General features: G+C 49.7%; 1 protein-coding gene across 1 annotated transcript in view; it reads left to right on the top strand.

Moving 5' to 3' along the window:
- The first annotated feature begins 5,554 nt into the window (after positions 1 to 5,554).
- Positions 5,555 to 8,780, top strand: part of CD276 (CD276 molecule) — a 95,818-nt gene continuing 92,592 nt past the window's right edge. Inside the window, exon 1 of the mRNA XM_038420712.2 lies at positions 5,555 to 5,848. The gene's annotated coding sequence lies outside the window, so the exon portion shown is untranslated. The remainder of the gene's footprint in view (positions 5,849 to 8,780) is intronic.

The raw sequence follows: 8,780 nt of genomic DNA, 5'->3' as shown, positions 1-8,780 counted from the left end.
GCTAATTCCTGAGTTGACGAGCAGGAGGTGCTGTGCTGGTGAGTCTTCACCTCGCTACAGTTGCCAATGATCTAAGCCTATAGTTCTAACCAGCTGTTGAATGAAAAAAAGAACAAACATTAGTGCCTCCCAGATAAACACAGGGAGAACTGAGAAGCATAAAGCTGACCCTCAGCCTACTCTTGGCTTTGTGCTCACTATCTCCATGCCACTTCTGAAGCCCTGTCGGAATACTAAGGTCTTGCCAAGATAATGGAAACTTCCCTTCCAGCTTTCACTTGGCTCTTTGATCAAATATTAGATGAGTGCAAAATTAAAATTGCAGATTGCTCTTTTTCTTCTTCCCCCTCTTTTGGGGAGGGGGCGATGGCTTCATTATTAAGCACATTTTTATGGACATACCTTGGATGGTTCATTTTCTGAGAAGGGAAAATTAGCCAGAAATAATCATTTGGACAAAGAACATACAGTATTTAAATTCCTTCCCTGCAAGTCTTTTATTAATTCCAAGCAGGCTTGGGAGGGTCTAATTTAAACTTTAAACTGAATTTCAATTCCTCAATCTGCCTCCATTTTCAATTATTTCTTTTGAGTTTTACGGTTGTTTGGATTGGGGAAAAAAGTAAACAATGCTCAGATACTTATTGTTACTTCCTTAGAGCCTAATGAGGGCAGTTGTCAGGATCTGTGGCAGACTCGGAAGTGAAATCCTATATAAAAATCATGCTATCTGATAATATTGATATTTAGAGAACCGATTGCCAGATGGAACGAACAGCCAACCTCTCCTCCCCCCACCCCCACAAAACGAAAACAAACAACCAGCATCAATTGCCTACAAGTGCCCTATGTTGCATGTAAGCCCTTTGTGGGTAGGGATTGTTTATTTGTTCTGTGTTTGTGTAGCACCAAGCACAATGGGGTTCTGGTCTGTGACTGCAGCTCCTAGGTGCTACTGTAATATAAATAATGCTTATAACTTAACCTCTCCATGCCTTTTGATGGCTCAGGATACCAATTTTTTTTGCATTGAGGGAGAAACTGACAGTGACAGACATTTACTGATTACAGTCAAATTCTGCCATTTTTAAAATCAGTTGAAAGATCTGATCCTGTAAGGTGCTGAGTGCTTGCAACTCTCTCTGAAATCAACAGGGTTTATGAGTATTCTGCATGTCTCAGAACCAGGCTTTTCCTTGGGGAAAACTGAGGCACAGTTTACCGCCTAAAGTGACTCTGGGTGCCCCAATTTTTGGGTGTTCAACATGAGATGTTTGTGTCTGATTTTCTGAAGTGCTTTTCCCTCCAGTTGAGCTCAGTGGCAAGTGTTCAGCACCTGTGAAAATCAGGCTGCAGGTATCTCAAGTTGAGCACCCCAAAAAACCCAGTTGCACTGCTGACTTGCCCAGCATCAAAGAGAACCCAGGTCTCCTGACTTAGGGCTTGTCTACACTACAGAGCCTTTCCCAGTATAGCTATGCAAGCAAAGCTTCCTAGTGGAGACACAACATATACTGGCAAAAAGAATTCTGCCAGCATAGCTACCCCGCTTCCCGAATGACCTTAGCTATGCCGACAAAGGCACTCTTCTGTCAGTACAGTTGCATTTACAGCAGGGGATTTACTGGCATGGCATAGCTACATCCACTGAAATGTGTGTGACCTTTTCATACTCCTAGTCAACACAGCTATTCTGGCAAAAACTGTGTCATGCAGACTAAGCCTCAGTCCTAGACTTTCTCAGGATTATCCTTCCCCTCACTCATGTGAGCCATGATTTGGGGCAAGCCAAGCAGCCAGTACTGTCAAGCCAAGCCCAAGGACTCAAAAATCCTGAGTGAGTCCCCCAACAAATAATCCTGAGATTATAAAAATAAAGAATGTCAGATTCTTTTTGAGCTCTTGATTTCAGCTTTTCTTCCCAATCATGAGGACTAGAAACTTCCTTTTTTAAAAAACAGTGAGCCAAGATTTTCACTTAGTCTCTTGACTTCTGGAGCTGGGGCTTCAGGAACAAACACAAAACATCATGAAACTCATGATCAGTTCACAAAAGCTGGCGACACTGCTGCATCCATACAGCCTGTCAACCAGGATGGAAAACAGGTTAAAAACAAGAAGCCATTTCCTGTGGAGAAACACATCTGACACACACTTGCATGCATCTGAAAATGAGCTCCTCTAAGAAAATACATCACATAGCCTTCATCTGAGCAGAGCTTCCTGGCAGACATACATCACGTGCACAGAGCCCCCCCCCCAACCAGAATGCCCTCAACTCCACCAGCACACCCCACTTACTCTTCTCTTACCACGGGTCTTTTCTCCTGTTTCCCTCTCCGCTTCCCTTCCCTGTTTGATTGGATCTCTCTCTGTCCCCAACCCCCACACCAGGGGTGGCCAACCTGTGGCTCTTCAGAAGTTAATATGACGCTCCTTGTATAGGCACTGACTCTGGGGCTGGAGCTACAGGTGCCAACTTTCCAATGTGCCAGGGGATGATCACTGCTCAACCCCTAGCTCTGCCACAGGCTCTGCCCCCACTCCACCCCTTCCCGCCCCCTCCCCTGATCCTGCCATGCCCTCGCTCCTCCCCCCTCCCCCCCAGAGCCTCCTGCACTCCATGAGACAGCTGATCAGGAGGGAGGGGGAGGCACTGATCAGTGGGGCTGCTGGTGGGCAGGAGGTGCTGGGAGCAGGTGGAGAGAGCTGATGTGGGGCTGCTGATGAAATACTGTGACTCTTTGGCAATGTACATTGGTAAATTCTGGATCCTTCTCAGGTTCAGTTTGGCCACCCCTGCCCCATGCCATTATATGTCCATACTTCCTATCTACCCCAGACATTTCTGGGAGTGGAGGGTTGTGGTTGTGGCTGAATGCACAGAGGCAGATTGTTTTTGGCCACAGCTGAAAGGGACCACATTGTGTGCGTGTGCAGGGGAGGAGGTAGTTCTCAATCCTCCCCCTCTTCGCAACAAGCCAATCCCACTGGCCTCAGCAATGTTTTAAAAATTGGAATGTCACAGTGTTGAGCTAAGATCCATCCAGTGCTTGAGTATTTGCTGCAGTTGGTGTGTTCCCAGGGAAGTAGGGCTGGGGGAGGATAAAGCCTAACAGGTCACAAAGGTGAAGGGGGATTTTTGGTTTGCATTTGGCAAATACAAACTCCTGGTGGTGGAGGATTAAGGTTCAAACTATGCTCAGCAGGGGTTGCTAAATGCTCCAAAGGACCCGAGATCAGGACCCCATTGTGCTAAGCGTTGCAATGACACAGTAAAGGGCAGGAACTGTCTCCAAGAGTTTAACAATTAACTAGCCAAGACAGACAAAGGATTCAAGGAAAAGCAACTTGCCCAAGGCCATATAATCAAACAATGGCAGACCTATGTTTAGTACTCAGGACCCTAAAGCCCCAGTCCTGTGATTTAGCCACTGTACCATAATGGCCCCCCACACCACATTGTACCCCTCCCAGATATAAGTGGCTTTGAAGCCCCACTAATTTAGATGGAAACCCCCCCCACTTGGTAAGGCAACTTACACCATCTTTTCATGTGCTGTAATATATATACTGCTTACTTTATTTTTCACTCCATGCATCTGATGTAGTGGGTTTTAGCCCACAAAAGCTTATGCCCAAATAAATGTGTTAGTCTCTAAGGTGCCACAAGGACTCCTCGTTGTTGTAACTGGAGAGAGTTTTTAGAATGAACTCCTGCCCCATGATGGAATTAGATGGTATAAAAGATGGTAGAGATGGGCTGGAGCTGTCATTGTTGCTAGTGTTGTTAAAGTTCGATCTTGTTTCCTAGATGACAAAACAAGACAAACACACACAAAAGAAGAGATAAAAGAACAGCAAAGATAGAAAATGCAGAATCGGTTTCTGATGTCAACTTTCACTTGCACCCTCACTGCTGGAAAAACAGAGGCCCAGCACATGGCCTTAACAGCCACTCTGAGACCTGGCAAACTTGTGCCAACGTCAGGCTGTTCAGGGCATTGCTTTTAGTTGCCTTTCTGCTCACAGGCTTACAGCAGAGTTGCAAAATACACAGTCTTGGCCAGCTGAGCAAGACTCCTATTAGACAGGAGTGAAAGGGAGAGGGAAGAAATAAGGTGGGAAGAAAAAGAACACATATGGCGTGAGGGACAAAGTCTCACGTACCAGATGGTATTTGGGATTTAGCCAGAGCAGTGGAGGTGCCAATGTTATCTGGGTTCCTTTTTCTTGACCCAGTCTGTTCAGGCCATATCTCAGAATCAGGACAACAAAGGTCCAAGGTCACAGGAGATGGTGGGGGTGACAGCCATGATGGTGAAGCTTGGGCCTGAGTTAAGCTGGGAAGCAGGACTTTGCCAGCCAGAGAGAATCAGAGAAGCAGCTCAGGGAGCAGAGCCACAGCAACAAAAGCCAGAGAAGCAGCCCAGGGAGCAGACCTGCGCTGGGAGGAGAGCTGCAGCAACCAGAGCCAGAGAAGCAGCCCAGGGGGCTGGAGGGAGAGCAGCAGCAGTGCTGGAGCTGGAGTAGTCTGGAGCTGTGTGCAGTGAGCATCTGGGGAGAGCGAAGGGGGACTCTGGGCAGCAGGTCCAGTGCAGGGAGACACCCGCAGGCAAAAAGATGCCTTGCAGGCCAGGCTTGGAGGGGGGAATGTAACCCCGATAGAGAAGGTGGGGGAGGCTGACACTGGGAAGAAGGGCCCTACCACCTCCAGAGCAAGTGTCCGACCTGCGGCATCCCTGCAGCACAGCCAGGGCCTGGGCAGGGGGCCTGGGGTATGTGAGGAACAAACTGTGAACTGACCTGACATTTCAGCGATGGCTGTTTGTGGTTCCCTGTGCCCATAGAGCGGGGTGATGGGTTTTCCTTTGACCTTTCCCATTTCCCCCCTTATTTTTTGTAATTAGTTGCTGTTTAATAAATTGTATTTGCTTTAAACTGTTTGTAATGATCAGTGGGTCAGGGAAGCTTCCGGAGTGGAGAGAATACCTCAGAGTGGGGATACCCCAGCTCCTGCCCTAAGTGATCATGACAGTGTTGGGGGTCAAGCCCCCAGGAGTCCTGAACCCAGCCTTGTTGGGGTTACGAGGACTCTGCCACACCAGAGCATGGAAAGGGAGCCTTCAAGGTCAGGCAGGCCTCTGGGTAAAGGGAGCGAGGACTCAGATCCTTTTGCTAGCTCTCTTCACTGGGGTAGTGTATAAGCTAGGAAAATTCCCCACAATAGCGGGATGATTTAGTTGGTGTTGGTCCTGCTTTGAGCAGGGGGTTGAACGAGGTGATCTCCTGAGGTCCCTTCCAACCCTGATATTCTATGATTCTATGGCCATTCCCCCTCTTACACAGGTGTCCCCTCTGACGCCCCTTGGAAGGCAATGGAGGGGAGGTTGGGGTCGGAGGATGAAGGGTCTGCTGTAACAGGCACCGTCTCTCCGAAGTAGGGTAAGTTAAGTTGGCATGTCCAGCGGCTGCTCCTTACCCCTTTCCCAGCGCCAAGAACCCGAGACCCGCCTGCAGCCCCAGCTCTCGCTCCCAACCCTTCCCGGCAGCTCCACAGGCCTGCCCGGATCCGGGCCCCTCCCGGGGGCAGCCGGCCTAGCCAATCGGGTAGCTCCCCCGCAGCCTGGGGGCCGGGATGAGATCACTCCCGGCTCAGGCAGGCGCGCCCCGCTGCTCCCGGCTGGTGCCGCGCTATCCTCCGCCTCTGCCCGCTTCTCCCGTGGAGTTCGCTGCAAGGCCTGCCGCGTCCGGCCGGCTCGGGGCCCTGGCCGCTGCCCCCCCAGCAGGCGGGGGAAGAAACCGGCCGGTTCCGCTGCGTACTACTGCCGCCGCCGGCCCTGGCTGGGTGAGTGCTCGCGGGGCCATTGTTTGAATGAGAGGCCGGGCGGGGAGCAGCCCCCAGCTGCTGGAAGGAGAGAAACTGGGCCCGGCCGGGGAGGTGTTCAGCCGCCGTCGCTTGCAGTTCCCCTGCGAGTTTGCAAGGAGGGGGCTGCCCCATGCCTGCGGGCGGGGCGGGGTTAGCCAAAGCACCAGGGGAGTTAGGTACACACACCGCCTAACTCCCCTGGGTGCTTCAGCTAACCCCACCCTAGAGCCACGCACCCCTTTATAGTGTGTATCCTTCTTGCCACATATTTATCTATGCCTATCTACGAGAGACACTCTGCAGTGTGTGTCTCATAAAAACCACTCATTAAGTTCACTGTGTGCTCAGTCTTAGCACCGCCAGGGGCTCTGCCTAGCTGCGGGACCGAGACATCCCTAGGAGCGTCCTGCTGGATTAGGAACGTTTTAAGAGGGAGCAAAGGGCCGGCGTGGAGCGCGCTGGCTTTCGGAACTGGAAGCCGCTTGGCGTGGCCCGCAGGGGCAGGAGGGGGTACGGTGGCGTTCAGTGCGGGAAGAAGCTGGCTAGCTGCTCTTTCTCTGTCACGTGCCTAGAGCAGGAGGGTTGCTGGCCAGAGCGAGCTTCCTGAGTGACTGAAGGGATGGGGAAGGATCCAAGGCACCAATATAAGATTCTCTGCCTAGGGTGTCCTGGGGAAAGGGAGGGCCACGTTTCACAATCCTCATCTAGACAGGAACCAGACCTGTTTGGGAGACTCTGCTGCTGGGGAGGGACTCGATTCTCTGGTTCCTGGTTAGGATACTATGCTATCCACCACTATGGGCACATGCTCTCTTCCCCCCGCCCTCTTGTTGTTCCTGGAATGTAGCATGGTGCATGTGGCAGTAGTGCTGGAAAATGCTGATTGCAGAGCTTTGGTGTCAAGCTGGGAAGGTGGTGCTTATAAAACTGCAGGCACACAGCGTGGGTTGAGTGGCATTATTGCAGGCACAGGGTGGGCTCTTGACCCCAGACCTAGTTCCAGCAGGGAGCTCTGTGTGTTCTTAGCCAGAAACAAACCCCTGTATGCAGTTCCCACTGGGCAATGGGTGCCCATAAGTGTGCCAGCTGGCTCCAGCATTTGGGAAAATGGACATGTTCCAGCCGTAACTTGATGAGAACCTTTGCCCAGAATTAAACCAAACACTATGTTCCAAAAAAGTTCAATTAAAAGGGATATTGTCAACTTGAAAGTTACATTTCCCTCTGAAAATACCTGCTGTACTTACAGACGACGCTTTGATTCCTATTGGTGAAAGAGATAAGAGGGGGAAACAACTCTATTTCTTTTCCATTTCATTTTGTGCATTTGACAACAAATTCCTGTGTTGCCAGTTTCATTGTTTCGTTGCAATCAGATGCACTTCTCGTCTTGTGGCTTAGCATGAGGACACATTCCTAGTATGTACTCCTCGGCAAGGCGCTCACTTATGACACGCTCTGTCCCAGACCATGGTCTGCAGGAAACTCACCCCTTCACATCTTAATAGAGTTGTAAGGCCAGGATGGATCACTTTGATCTAGTGTGGCCTGCATGACACAGATCGCTAAGGTGCCACAAGTACTCCTTTTCTTTTTACAGATCTTAGAATTTCTCTCAGTGGTTGCTCATTAAAACCTATCTTTTGGGTGAGCAAATGTGCAAGTACTTATATGGCTCCCATCATCACAGTATGTGAGAACCTCTAATGCACTCGTCTTCACAGGTACCATCATCCCCATAGTCTCTCTGGCTGTTGGTTTCTAAGTCACTTGACCAAGTCCCCCTCTCTTCAACATAGCAGAGAATTAAACCCAGCTCTCCTGAGTCTCTAGCTAGTGCCCTAAGCGGTGGACAGTCCTTCCTGTGTACCAGGCCCTGCAAGAGGGTGGTCAGCAATGGAGTTGAAACAGAAACTAAAGAGGCAGCTGGCAGGAGTGTGCAGAGTGGAAGGGCAAAGGTGGGCCTGAGCATGTTCATTGGTATTGGTCTCCGTTCCACCCCAAAGACCCTTCTGAACATAAGCCAAGACAATACAAACCCCTCTAAGAGCTTTAAAGAAATAGGGATGTTTTCAAGTCAATTCTATTAAAAGGGGGAACTTTTTAAAAAAAATCCAGTTTCTAATAAATTGACAGTTAGATTCAAGTGGACAGTATCCCTTTAAATGACCTCCCCCTCCCTTTGCCCTCCAGTTCTGAGGTGTGATGGGAAAAGTAGAGATGGCATCAGAGAAATATTTCTAGCCCCACCAGAATAGTTTTCTAAGGCTCCTTAAAAAGGATAAAGTTTGGGCACTGAACCTCCAAGGCTCATCTGTCATTAGTCTGGAATTGTTGCGGGCTATTTGTCCTTGCTCCAGGAAGAAGAAATTAGGAAGTCTTTCAGCATCCTGTTTTCTTGTGCCATGGCAGGAAGACTGGGGTTGGGGCCTGAGGGCAGAGAGAGCAAAGCTGGACTTTGGAGGAAGCCAGCTGGGAGGGGGAGAAGCAAAGATGGATGCAAGAGGAAGCCAGTCGCTCAGCATGGCTGTCTGGAAACTTGTGCAGACTGTGCTTGGTACAACTTCCTGGTACAAGTGTTAGAGGAACTGACTAGGGGCCATGCGCCTCTTGACCTGCTGCTTACAAAAAAGAAGAAAGAAGAGTAGCAAAATATAGATCCTGGACTTCAGAAAAGCAGACTTAGACTCACTTAGGGAACTGATGGACAGGATCCCCTGGGAGGCTAATATGAGGGGACAAGGAGTCCAGGAGAGCTGGCTTTATTTTAAAGAAGCCTTATTGAGGGCACGGGAACAAACCATCCCGAAGTGCAGAAAGAATAGCAAATATGGCAGGCAACTAGCTTGGCTTAACAGTGAAATCTTCAGTGAACTTAAACATAAAAAGGAAGCTTAAAGAAGTGGAAATT

The sequence above is a fragment of the Dermochelys coriacea genome, chromosome 10 (genome assembly GCF_009764565.3).
Source record: "Dermochelys coriacea isolate rDerCor1 chromosome 10, rDerCor1.pri.v4, whole genome shotgun sequence".
Classification (NCBI taxonomy): Eukaryota; Metazoa; Chordata; order Testudines; family Dermochelyidae; genus Dermochelys; species Dermochelys coriacea.
The sequence above is the reverse complement of the archived record's forward strand: the minus strand, read 5'-3'. Positions and strand labels throughout refer to the sequence as shown.